The 12,892-nt window shown below is 40.1% G+C and overlaps 1 protein-coding gene across 4 annotated transcripts in view; it reads left to right on the top strand.

The window, feature by feature from the left end:
- Positions 1-12,892, top strand: part of zfhx3b (zinc finger homeobox 3b) — a 483,313-nt gene that overhangs the window by 134,230 nt on the left and 336,191 nt on the right. The window lies entirely within an intron of this gene.

Below are 12,892 nucleotides of genomic sequence, written 5' to 3' on the forward strand. Positions count from 1 at the left end.
TGTAACAGTGTCCTGGTTAGATTCTGGCCTTGAGCAAACAATCCTAACTCTAACAGTCTGACCAGAACCTGATCTGCAGGACCTAATCCAGTTTTACAATGCTAGATCATTTGAATTTGAATAATTTATGGAATAAGGCAGTGTAATTGATGTCATTCGAAGGCTTTTCTTGGGTGAAACTACACACATCAGTTAGCAGGCCTTGGTCTAACCAAGCCCGATGCTATTGCAGATTGGGTAATGGCAGTTTCATTTGAACATCAAGCTCAAAATTCTGACTTAGAAGGATCAACAAGACCTTTAAGCATATTTGAAAAATATAGATGGTGTATCACTTCCCTTTGGTATTCCCCAACATTTCTGAATGGGTGAGAAGGGTTAGTATTAACAGTGATTCTGTAAAATGTTCATATGGAAGGTAAGTAAGGCTATCAGAAAAAAGGACGTGAAAAGACTTTAAGGTCTGCCAATGCCTGCTCCATTCACAGTATGATCTCAATGCACAAGCTTCCTAACCTTTAATAATATTAGCTCTATAGGAATTGTTACGGTCAGGTGAGGAGGGGTCAAAGGGCTTCTCTGTTTCCCCCCCTTGTTTGACCACAATAGGTTTAATTCTTTCTTAAAGTAGACATACTGGCCAATTCAGTAGGTGTTTGATTACTTACTTACAATGATCATAACAAGAACCAATCGGACAGGTTTTCTTGTGTTAACAAAGAAAGTGGTTAACTTTATTGTACCTAAACCAAACTACTAAAAATAATGAACAACACGCCAACTTTTACTCACACACACAGAAGGTTTACACACAAGTAGGTTCCAGAGTTGGGGAAAGGTAAATTGGTTGAGTTAAGAGCCCATAGAAAAAAGGGGTATAGAGTCTGTGGCGTTTGGTGATTTGGCTGGCTTCTAGCTGAATTTGGTGGTCCTGAGGCTTTTAGTTTAAAGAGGTAGGTGACTGGTTCGGTGGGTCCCTTGGTGACAGCGATGCAGATGATTTCCTTCAATGGGGTTTCCGATTGTAGCCGGAGTATACAAAGGTGGTCAGTCAACAGGCAGGATTTGAAAACTTTCAAGCTGGAATAGAGAGAGAGAGACCCCTATTCGGGTCTGCACATGTCAGTGTCCAGTTGTTTCTCCTCTCTTTGCTGCAGAAAGACATAAGCTTAAAACCACAGATGGGGAGGGCCTTGTCACATGACAGCCAGTCAGTTATTCAAACATAACAGTTTGTAGTATTTCTTTCTTGCCAAAAGGAAAAGGTAGTTCCTGCAAACTTCCTGGGTCTTGGTTCTTGCCGGGGCATGAACAGACATTTCGTCTCCCTCATCATAAGCGTTGCCTTGTAGGATACAGTGTTGCATATCAGGTAGCCACCTTAGGCTGCCAGCAAAGTCATCATTTTAGCTGGTCTTTTAAAAATGTCTTTAAAAAATATATAAATTTTAATCTCCAGTCAGTGGATTAAAGAAAATTATCATTCAACAAAGCACATTGGCGTAACATTAGGCAAAAAAAAGGAAAAACCCTGCCCTCTATGCCAGGAGAAGCTCCAGGTAATTCCTCCCCAAGTCCTAAGTTCCAGTGGGGCATAGCTCTCCATACATTAATGCACAATCTTACTTAACACATACCTCTGTCCTCCTTGTAATGTTTGTATCCTTTTCATAAAGGAAGTTTACAAATTTCTTAAAGAATTGCTGGGTATCTTTATTTACCCCAAGTGCTGGTAGCCTGTTGAGAGGCAATTTGAGAGAAGGTATATGTCCTTGCATCTAATGGGTTTTATTTTGCCCATGTATTTTATCAATGAGTCCTATTATCATAATCATTTTGAATATCTTCTCCAAAATCTACTGCATCCGGCCATTTTCTTTTAAACTGAACTGAATGGCCTCCATAGCCCATGTTCCTCCAAAACAAATAACATTAATTTCCTAAGTCTATCCTGGTAAGTTAAGATATCAAAGTTTAGGAATCATTCTTGCCTTGTTTTGAACAGTACTAGAGCCTCAAAATCCTAAATATCATGACAATAAGAAGCTGAATAATAGTGTATGATATCCAAATCCTTGTATCATGTATAAGTATCTTTAATAATAATGAGAAGAAAAATGTTCAATGCATGTCCCCCTTAAGAATTGGAGCCAAGGTTTCTTCCCGCCCCCCCCACAGAGTTTAGAATGTTATTATCCAGAATTGTGCAAGTCATGAGTATCTGGGGTGAACTCATTACAAATCTGTTAGTTATTTTCATTACAGTTTTTGGAATAGCTCTATATCGCTTTTTTTTAGGTTGTTTGTAAAATTAAATCTCGGGGAAGGGAATCTGCCATTCCGACCGTCTGACCTGGATGTGGCTCCCTTTGAATGCCTTTTGAATTGGCAAAGCAAGCCATGCAGTTGAGGGGCCCACCACCAACAGCAGGGCAAATAGGAATGGGTAATAAATGTAGCCTTGCCAATTGTTACGACCAGGTGAGGCAGGGGTCTATGGCTCCCTCTCAGCCTCTTCCTGGTTTGGCCATAACAGGGTTTAATTTTTACAATACTGTTTTTAGCTTCCCCTCAGTGAATCCTTGCTCTCTGCTTGCAATGTAATGGCAAAGAAATTAACCAGACAGGTTTTCTCACGTTTAAACAAGAAAGGTGTATGTTTATAAACTTTAAAACTCTAATTCAGTTAAAACTACTGAAGATACGCGATATGACCACGCTTGCATGCATACTCAATAAACACACACGCAAATAGACTCAGGAGGAGAAAGAAGTGGAAAGGTTTTAAGTAATAGATGGAGTTAAGTTACTGGCTTTGGGTTTGATGTAAGGTCTTTGATTGAAGTTAAGTCTTGCAGTTCTCGTTGGGGCCCAGTGCACACATTCAAACCTGTTTCGCTGGTCTTCTGTCTTGAGGCTTAAATTACTTCTGTAGGTCCCTGGAACTTTGCTTGAGAGAGAGACAGGGAGAGACCTTCCTTCTCTTTTGTCTTCAAATTGCAGTCTGTTCATTTTTGTGTGGCACAATTCAATCAACCCCCAGGTTGACCAGCAGGTTAGTCATGTGACTAGCTCCTTATTTGGAACAACCTCTCCTGCGAGATTTGTGAAGTCCCCCAGTGGGGTGGGGATGGGGGGGCGTGTGGGATGGTGGAATCCTGACTCTTATACATTCAATGTCTCTTGATCAAAATCCATCTGGCTAATTGAATCGGGGAGGCACTCCCATTGTCTTCTTCAGGCAACTGTCTTTTAGAATGCAAATGTGCAGCCATGTTTTCAGCCACTGTTGTGGTATTTTTAAACAAGTTAGTTCAAGTCCAGTAACAGTTCAAAAATAATGTTCCATATGATGAAATTAATATGTCTAATTTTTTGGCAGGTGTGGTTTTTGTCTCACAATATTGCCCAAATCTAAGAGTTTGTGGTTAAGTACTGACTTCAACCATCTTCAAGAAAAATAAGCATTCATTGCTCATATAAATATCATTCAAACCAGTAATTTTTAGTCAATATGTTTATAATGGAGGAATACTATTTGCAGCTTTTAAAAATATTAACTGCAACAAACATTCACACACTAAATATCTCTACAGATGCCAGTCTTCAGCCAATTTGATACACTCCGTGTGATATCAAGAAACGACTGAAGGCACTGGATACTGCAAAGGCTATGGGCCCTGACAGTAGTCTGGCATCTGAAGACCTGTTCTCCAGAACTTGCCACGCCCCTAGCCAAGCTGTTCCAGTACAGCTACAACACTGGCATCTACCCGGCAATGTGGAAAATTGTCCAGGTATGTCCTATACACAAAAAGCATGACAAATCCAACCCGGCCAATTGCTGCCCCATCAGTCTACTCTCAATCATCAGTAAAGTGATGGAAGGTGTCATAACTCGCACTTGCTTAGCAATAACCTGCTCGGTGACACTCAGTTTGGGTTCCACCATGACCACGCAGCTCCTGACCTCATTACAGCCTTGGTTCAAACATGGACAAAAGACTGAACTCGAGGTGAGGTTAGAGTAACTGCCCTTGATATCAAGACAGCCTTTGATCGAGTATGGCATCAAGGAGCCCTAGCAAAACTGGAGTCAATGGGAATCAGGGGGAAGACTCTCCACTGGTTGAGTCGTACCTAATGCAAAGGAAGATGGTTGTGATTGTTGTTCAATCATCTCAGCTCCAGGACATCACTACAGGAGTTCCTCAGGGTAGTGTCCTGGGCCCAACCATCTTCAGCTGCTTCATCAATGACCTTCCCTCCATCATAAGGTCAGAATTGGGGATGTTCGCTGATGATTGCACAATGTTCAGCACCATTCGCGACTCCTCAGATACTGAAGCAGTCCGTGTAGAAATGCAGCAAGACCTGGACAATATCTAGGCTTGGGCGGATAAGTGGCAAGTAACATTTGCACCACACAAATGCCAGGCTATGCCCATCTCAAACAAGAGAGAATCTAACCATTTCCCCTTGACAATCAATGGCATAATGAGCTCTGAATCCCCCATTATCAACATCCCGGGGGTTACCATTGACGAGAAACTGAACTGGAGTAGCCATTTAAATACCATGGCTACAAGAGCAGATCAGAGGCTAGGAATCCTGCGGCGAGTAACTCACCACCTGACTCACCAAAGCCTGACCACCATCTACAAGGCACAAGTCAGTAATGTGATGGAATACTCTCCACTTGCCTGGATGGGTGCAGCTTCAACACTACTCAAGAAGCTCGACACCATCCAGGACAAAGCATCCGCTTGATTGGCACCCCATCCACAAACATTCATTCCCTCCACACCGGCGCACAGTAGCAGCAGTGTGTACCATCTATAAGATGCACTGCAGCAACACATCAAGGCTCCTTAGATAGCACCTTCCAAACCTGCGACCTCAACCACCTGGAAGGATAAGGGCAGCAGATGCATGGGAACACCACCACCTGTAAGTTCCCCTCCAAGCCACGCACCATCCTGACTTGGAACTATATTGCCGTTCCTTTTCTGTTGCTAGGTCAAAATCCTGGAACTCCTTTCCTAACAACACTGTGGGTGTATCTACCCCACATGGACTGCAGCAGTTCAAAAAGCGAGCTCACTACCACCTTCTTGAGGGCAATTAAGGATTGGCAATAAATGCTGGCCTAGCCTGCGATGCCCATGAACGAATAAAAAAAAAATTAGATGTGATTCCGCATTTGGACAGCACTTGCTGAACAATCCCGAGTGTGCTAAGAATTACACTAACAACCAATTTAAGATTATCAGTCAGGCTTGCAATGTGGCTCACTTAGAGTTGCTAGAAGCTACATATGCAAGGACCTGTCCTCTGTAGGTACAAGGTACATGTCCAGGCTTTGCGCTTTTTTGAATTCAACAAAAGCATTGGGGGAAATTAGTTCCATGATGCATTCTCCATGGCAACGCTTCGAACAATCTGTGTTGACTTGCTAACCAGTCAGCACCCTTTTCTCGTGCAGTATATCCTGTTGCTCCCTTTGAAATTTGGCATTCTTGCGTCTGTCTTGATGTGTGCAAGATGAAAAACTTCAACAGCATGTCTCTTCTTTCAGCAATAATCAAATAATTACCTCATAATCTGTTTTACGTGGTTGTTGAGGGATAAATGTTGGCCAGGACACTAGGAGACCTCCCCTGCTCTGATATGCCATGGGTCTCTGGAGTTTAGGTCTGTACCCATCGAGTCATTACACTGGTATTTCTTGCTGGATAGGAGTACATAACAGCAAGGAGGACCAAAAGAGCTGGACCTCCATGCTGCTATCAATGCCACAGCAAACTGGAGGCAAGGCAGTTTAAGCTCAAACATTACCCTGACAAATTGTTCCTATCAACTCACCCAGGATGGAGTGCTTTGTGCTACTAGATATTAATGATATAGATGAGGGAATTAAATGTAATGTATCCAAGTTTGCAGATGACACAAAGCTGGGTGCGAGTGTGAGCTGTGAGGAGGATGCAGAGAAGCTTCAGTGTGATTTGGACAGGTTGAGTGAGTGGGCAACTACATGGCAGATGCAGTATAATGTGGATAAATGTGAGGTTATCCACTTTAGTGGCAAAAACAGAAAGGCATATTATTATCTGAACAGCGATAGATTGTGAAAGGGGAGGTGCAGCAAGATCTGGGTGTCCGTGTGAAAGTAAGCATGCAGGTGCAGCAGGCAGTTAAGAATGGTATGTTAGCCTTCATAGCGAGAGGATTCGAGTACAGGAGCAAGTATGTCTTGCTGCAATTATACAAGGCCTTAACGAAACGACATCTGGGTATTGTGTGCAGTTTTGGTCTCCTTATCTGAGGAAGGATGTTCTTGCTATGGAGGGAGTGCAGCGAAGGTTCACCAGATTGATTCTTGTGATAGCAGGATGACGTATGAAGCGAGATTGGGTCGATTAGGCTTATATTTGCTAGAGTTTAGAAGAATGAGAGGGTATCTCATATAAACCTACAAAATTCTAACAGGACTGGACAGACTAGATGCAGGAAGGATGTTCCCGATGGTGGGGGAGTCCAAGACAAGGACTCACAATCTAAGGATAAGTGGTAAGCCATTTAGGACTGAGATGAGAAGGGATTTCTTCACCCAGAGAGTGGTGAGCCTGTGGAATTCTCTACCACAGAAAGCAGTTGAGACCAAATCATTAAATAGATTCAAGAAAAAGTTAGATATAGTTTTTAGGGCTAAAGGAATCTAGGAATACGGGGAGAAAGCAGGAACAGGGTACTGAGTTTGGACGATCTCGTATTGATTGGCGGTGCAGGCTCGAAGGGCCGAATGGCCTACTCCTGCACCTATTTTATATGTTTTTATGTTACTAGATAGTTCTATGTACCATCAAATAGTTTGGCTGAGTACCAGTAAAGCACATTGAGGCTAGGATTTAAACTCAAGGTCTCAAATTGAATGTCTGATGGCTGCGTAGCTCAAACATTGCAGCACAATCACTATATAATATGGAGTCCTAATAAATGGTGCAGAGAGAAAAGTATTGTAGTTTAATATTGAGTTGGAGATTAGTTGTAGAAAGCTTTCACATTTTTCCACAAGCATTAAAAAAAATTTCTGTGGGGTGCTTGAATGTTTCCAAGTTTTTAATTATAGTTGTGTTTGCCTGAGCAATCTTTTTCTAGCTATATCTTACACTATACATTTTGCTACCGCCTTCATTCTAATCAAGTTAGGATTGGAATGTTTAGTTTTGAATAATACGCTCAACCATTAATTGCCATTATCCCAACAATCAGTCATTTTGTTTGCCAAAAGATAAATTCCAGGAGAAACTTGTCTTACAAACTGGCTCTATGCCGCAGTCTTGTCATTTGAGTTCCTGTTTGTTGGTTATTTTTTAAAAACTTTAACCAAGACACAATTAACGTTTGTCCATTGTTGACTACAGCATTAATGTTGTATTTAATAGAGAACAGAAAATAAATGCACCCATGAACTGGATTCTTTTCACAGGAGAATAATGCAATTATGAAGCAATCTATAGTGGTGCTGGTCTGATGATAGAGGTTAGACTTTGGACCGGGTTTCATCAAAAAGGAAAGTTCCTAAATTTAATGGGGATATAATTCAACCCAAATAATTATTGTAAGCCTCAGTCCCATCCCTTCTCCATCTCAGCCCCCTTCCCCCCAACCCCATCAGAATATACTTAGAATGATGCATCTTTCCAATTTTTACTGCAGTTTTTTTTTGGTTTTCCCTTCTGATGCTGTCAGAATTTTGTCGGTTGATACAGTAGCTCTCGGAAATTATTTTTCCATATTCTTGCATTATTAACAGTAACATGTTCTTGTAAGAGTATTGGACTTGGATTTCTGCCAGAGCACATTATAATATATTAAATGTAATCTCCTGCAAAGTGATTAAAAAAGATCAGAGTGCCCTAGCATATTTTATCACATTGTGTTGAATCCTATGACATCTGTCACTGAACTCATGTAGTGGGATCTGGAGTCTGTTATTTTTTTTCAGTAATGTTATTAGAAAGAACCTCTTCGTAATAGCACCACTTGGTAATAGGACCAACACTGCTTGTTGGGTTTTCCAGGTCCCCTGTGGCAATGGTGGCAGATTGCCAAAGTAGGGGGAAAGAAAGCTAGAAGAGGTTGCAAAATTGGGCTCAGGTGGCCTTTAGTTTAATTAGAAATAATGTAAAATTATGCAGTAATATAGATGTTCACAAGATAAATACCCAAAATTATAATTGTGCTAATAGCTGAAAGGTTCTGACTTTATAATTATATGTATTTATATTGTTTCCATGTAGAACTTATTCTTTATTTTAAACAGTTTAATGCCTGTGTGATATTTAAATCCTAACTGTGTACTGTGATTTATTGCTTCATACTTGTTTTGTCAAAATAATGTTAGAAATTGTTGGGAACTTTTTCAATGGTTTTCTGAATTGCTGCAATAATTGTTATTGGCTAGAATGCAAAGAGTTAATTATATTGTATTGTAGACACCTGCAGTACTTTGCTTGATAAGTGCCAATATGTTTTTGCACAGGCTTGTTTAACTGGTGCAGCTTCACAATTAAAAATTGATCGTTGTAACTAATTTTTACCATCTGTTTAATTTTCAAATGAGTTAGAATACTTAGATTCTAAGATGCGTAATACCAGTAAGCCCTTTATAAAATGTCATTCCCAGTTCATTGGAACTTATCCTGAAGCAATCTCCAAGGCTGTGTTGTGCCTACAATTGTCAAACTTTCAGAAGCAGCAAGTTTTACTATCATCTCTTGCACTTCTGTGGTTAGCATGTAAAATCTTGGCAAATTTAGACTTTGTTCATGTATCCAATTCCTTAATCAGATGGGTCACTGGGGTCGCCAATGTTAAGCTTATACTGTAATCAGAATAGTACAGGATAATCCTGTCTGTTTCAGAATTTCTGAATTTGTCAACACCACCTCTTGCTTTGTGACTTTTTTTGTTGTTGTGAATTTTTTACTCACAAAGGTGAGGAATGTCAGCACAGAGGAATGGAGCACTTCAGGCCATGTATAAGCACAGTTAGATGAAAACTATGACCCACCAGCATGCCTCAATCCCAATCTTGGTACCCTTACTATTTCTCACAACAAACATTTTGTAGTTGACCTGAGTGAAATTAGTAATTATTGCCAAATTAGGGTTCTTTTTGTGCTGTGGGCTTGCTAGGGACGACACTGAAACTGCCTCAACTTATTTTATGCAGTCCCCTCGCAGCCAGCAGACATGCGAGACTTCCATCTCATCAGTCTGAGCTAGATTTCAATTCAGCTCCCAAAGCTAAATGTCAGTGTCTAACTCACTGCACTATCCCTGCTTCCATGTTGTTTTGTCATTGTTACCCTGTTCACTTGACAGGGCAGCTTTCATTTAAAACATTTTTTTTCTTCTTACTGATGCATGTCAGTGCATAATGTGGATATCTCAAAGCACATTGCACACCCTTTACAATGCACTCCATGTGGTCTATTTAGAAATTTATAACCTGTTTTCAGTTTGGATGAAACACTTACCCTGAGAATCACTATGGTGCATGAAGCTCACACTGTCACTACTCTAAATGGCCTTATTGGCTAGAAGCAAACTGCAAATGTAATAAAGTAATCTCCACTAATTCAAACAAAAATGAGTTGCTTAATCAATGGTGGTGGGGGAAGAAAAAAAACTGCTAATTTCATAAGTTACATTTCAGCACCTCTTCGACACCTCGACAGAGAGTATCATTGGCAATGTCCATGAAGTTATTTCCCTTCACAGTCAATCAGAATCCCACGTTAGAAGGCTACAAAGAGAGGAATGTGAAGAGTGGCTATAAATGTTAGAGCTTTATTTGGTATGATAATTACCTTATGGCCAAACTTGACCAAATAACCCAAGTCACAAAGTCAGTACACCAAAAATAATTAGACTTCAGTTTAACTCAGAGTAAGTTAGAAAGTAAGAATAAAAGTGAGGAATGGATGAATCATTGTCTTTGGCCGCCTTGTCTCGAGAGACAATGGGTAAACGCCTGGAGGTGGTCATAATGGCTCATAAAATAATAAAAAGGATTTGTTCTCTTGTCATCTCTGTGACTGCAAGGTTAATTTGGTTCTCCTGTTTATTGGTGACAAGGTAATTACTAAGGGAATAAAAACAAGAAATGCTGGAAATACTCAGCAGGTCTGGCAGCATCTGTGGAGAGAGAAGCAGAGTTAACGTTTCAGGTCAGTGGCCCTTCTTCATTGACCTGAAACGTTAACTGTGCTTCTCTCTCCACAGATGCTGCCAGACCTGCTGAGTATTTCCAGCATTTCTTGTTTTTATTTCAGATTTCCAGCATCCGCAGTATTTTGCTTTTAATTACTATGGGAACATTATTTACCAATTGTTTCCAATGAGCAGGCGAAAGAAAAATGGCTATTAAGATTTCAAATGGTAAGCATATCCTGTTCTGTCCATATATGGACTGAAAATCGTTCTCTGAAAATTGAGAACATATCTCATGATATTAAAAATAGTAAAACAACAGCTCTTGATCACATACGACCTGGAGAGAAAATATATATGTTAAAGCTAAGGCTCTTGACCAGAGAGCTGCTTAGTGGGGAAATCCACACAATTTACCAACAATGTCCATTAGATGCCTCAGAGAGCTTTCTTTATATCTCTTAATAATCATTGGGGAAAAATTGTTCTGGTTGTTGTGTATAGCCAAATTTTAACTTAGTTAATTAGTTTAGAGATACAGCACTGAAACAGGCCCTTCAGCCCACCGAGTCTGTGCCGACCATCAACCACCCATTTATACTAATCCTACACTAATTCCATATTCCTACCACATCCCCACCTGTCCCTATATTTCCCTACCACCTAACTATACTAGGGGTAATTTATAATGGCCAATTTACCTATCAACCTGCAAGTCTTTGGCATGTGGGAGGAAACCGGAGCACCCGGAGGAAACCCACGCAGACACAGGGCGAACTTGCAAACTCCACACAGGCAGTACCCAGAATTGAACCCGGGTCGCTGGAGCTGTGAGGCTGTGGTGCTAACCACTGCACCACTGTGCCTTTCTTTCTTGATGCTTCTTTGATGCCACTGCACATAATGGCTGCAGGAATTCTTGCTTTGTTCTCCCTTCCCATATCTGTAATAATAAAAATCAAAGCCTATTCTTAGCTTTGTGGCCTATGAGTCACTGGAGGCACCAAAACATGAACAAATGTTTCAAACCTCAGACTCCATTTGTGCCTTCTCTTATATGTTGACAATTATCGATCGGAGATGAAGGAAACGATTGGAAAGTTAGGTTCAAAGATCCACATTATGTTGATATTTGTAGCATGTACCTCAAACTGCCTCTTCCTCTCGCATACAAATCGTTCATTGTTACTATAATAGTGTTTGAATCAGGCAAACTAAAACAAATTTTGAGACTTTTATATAAACCAAATGAATCAAACCAATACAGATAGAAATTGTATACTTTTCACAAACGTATAATATTAGAGTGTCTGGAATGTTTGGAAATACGGTGAATTTTTTAGATTTCTAGACAACCTGTCATTTTATAAATACTTCTCTAGTAAAATATGCCAGCAAATGAATCTCTGCCTGTGTTTAGTCTCTCTTCTGCTTCCTTTCCAGTGTTTTTTCTTATTCTGTCATGGAAAGTTGCAGCATCCTACCTTGGTTTATTCATGTGTGTGTGTCCTTCAAAGGATATTGCTTAGTTTTAGTAATCATTTGCATGTCGGGTTGCTTGTATTTTTGCAATTTCAGTGTTTTCAATTTAACATAAATACTGCAGAGTTCACATTTTTTGGTCAAATTCATATTGAAGATGCTTTCAGACAGACTTTAGCTATAAAAGTACATAATTTCATTGTTCATTGAACACTTTAATCCAATAACTACTGAAAACTCTTCACTGCTTTTGTTCTGCTGATTGAATATGTTGACTGGAGAAGAGAATTCAAGTCTCAGGTTTAAAGCTCAAAATGGCTGTAAATTTAGTGTGTGATGATACAGTTGTTCTGTACTTTTTTTTGCCCTGTGCTCATAGTTAGATTTTATTCTTGAGGTAATGTGCCAACTATGGCCATGGAGTGTGAGGTGGTGCAATTTGGTCAGAAGAATGAGGCAGCCATTTCTTGCATAAAAGAATAAATGTGGTCAAGGATCAGAGGGATCCAGGGCACAGGTATGTAAATCACTAAAAGTAGAGATGCAGGTTAGCAAGGCCTTTAAAAAAGCAAACCAAGCACTAGGGTTCATTTCCAGATGGATAGAATTGCAAAACAATAAAGTTATGTTAAACTTGTATGGAAACTTGGTTAGACCACAGTTTGAGTAGTATGTCCAGTTCTGGTCTCCATATTATAAAAGGAATATAGAGCATTGGAGAAGGTGCAAAAAAAATTCACAAGGATGGTACTAGAACTGAGGATATATCTGTCAAGAAAGGTTAGAAGAGAAAAGACGGAGGGTGGCCTGATAGAGGTCTTTAAGATTATTGAAAGGGTAGACATAGCTATGTTTCCATCTGTGGGAGAGACCAGAACTAGAGATCATAAATATGAGATAGTACCAAGTATGTCCAATAGGGAATTCAGGGAGAAGCTTCATTACCCAAAGTGTGGTAAGAATGTAGAACTCATGACTATAAAGAATAGTTGAACCAAATAGCATTGATGCATTTAAGAGAAGCTAGATAAGCACATGAGGGAGAAGAAATAGAAGACTATGCTGATAGGGTTAGATGAAGAGAGGTGGGAGGAGGAGACTCACTTGGAGCATAAATACCGGCATAGACCAGTTGGATTGAAAGGCCTGTAGACTCAATGTAACTATGTGATGATTGGGAAATCTGTTC

The sequence above is a fragment of the Heterodontus francisci genome, chromosome 17 (assembly GCF_036365525.1).
Source record: "Heterodontus francisci isolate sHetFra1 chromosome 17, sHetFra1.hap1, whole genome shotgun sequence".
NCBI classification, from domain to species: domain Eukaryota; kingdom Metazoa; phylum Chordata; class Chondrichthyes; order Heterodontiformes; family Heterodontidae; genus Heterodontus; species Heterodontus francisci.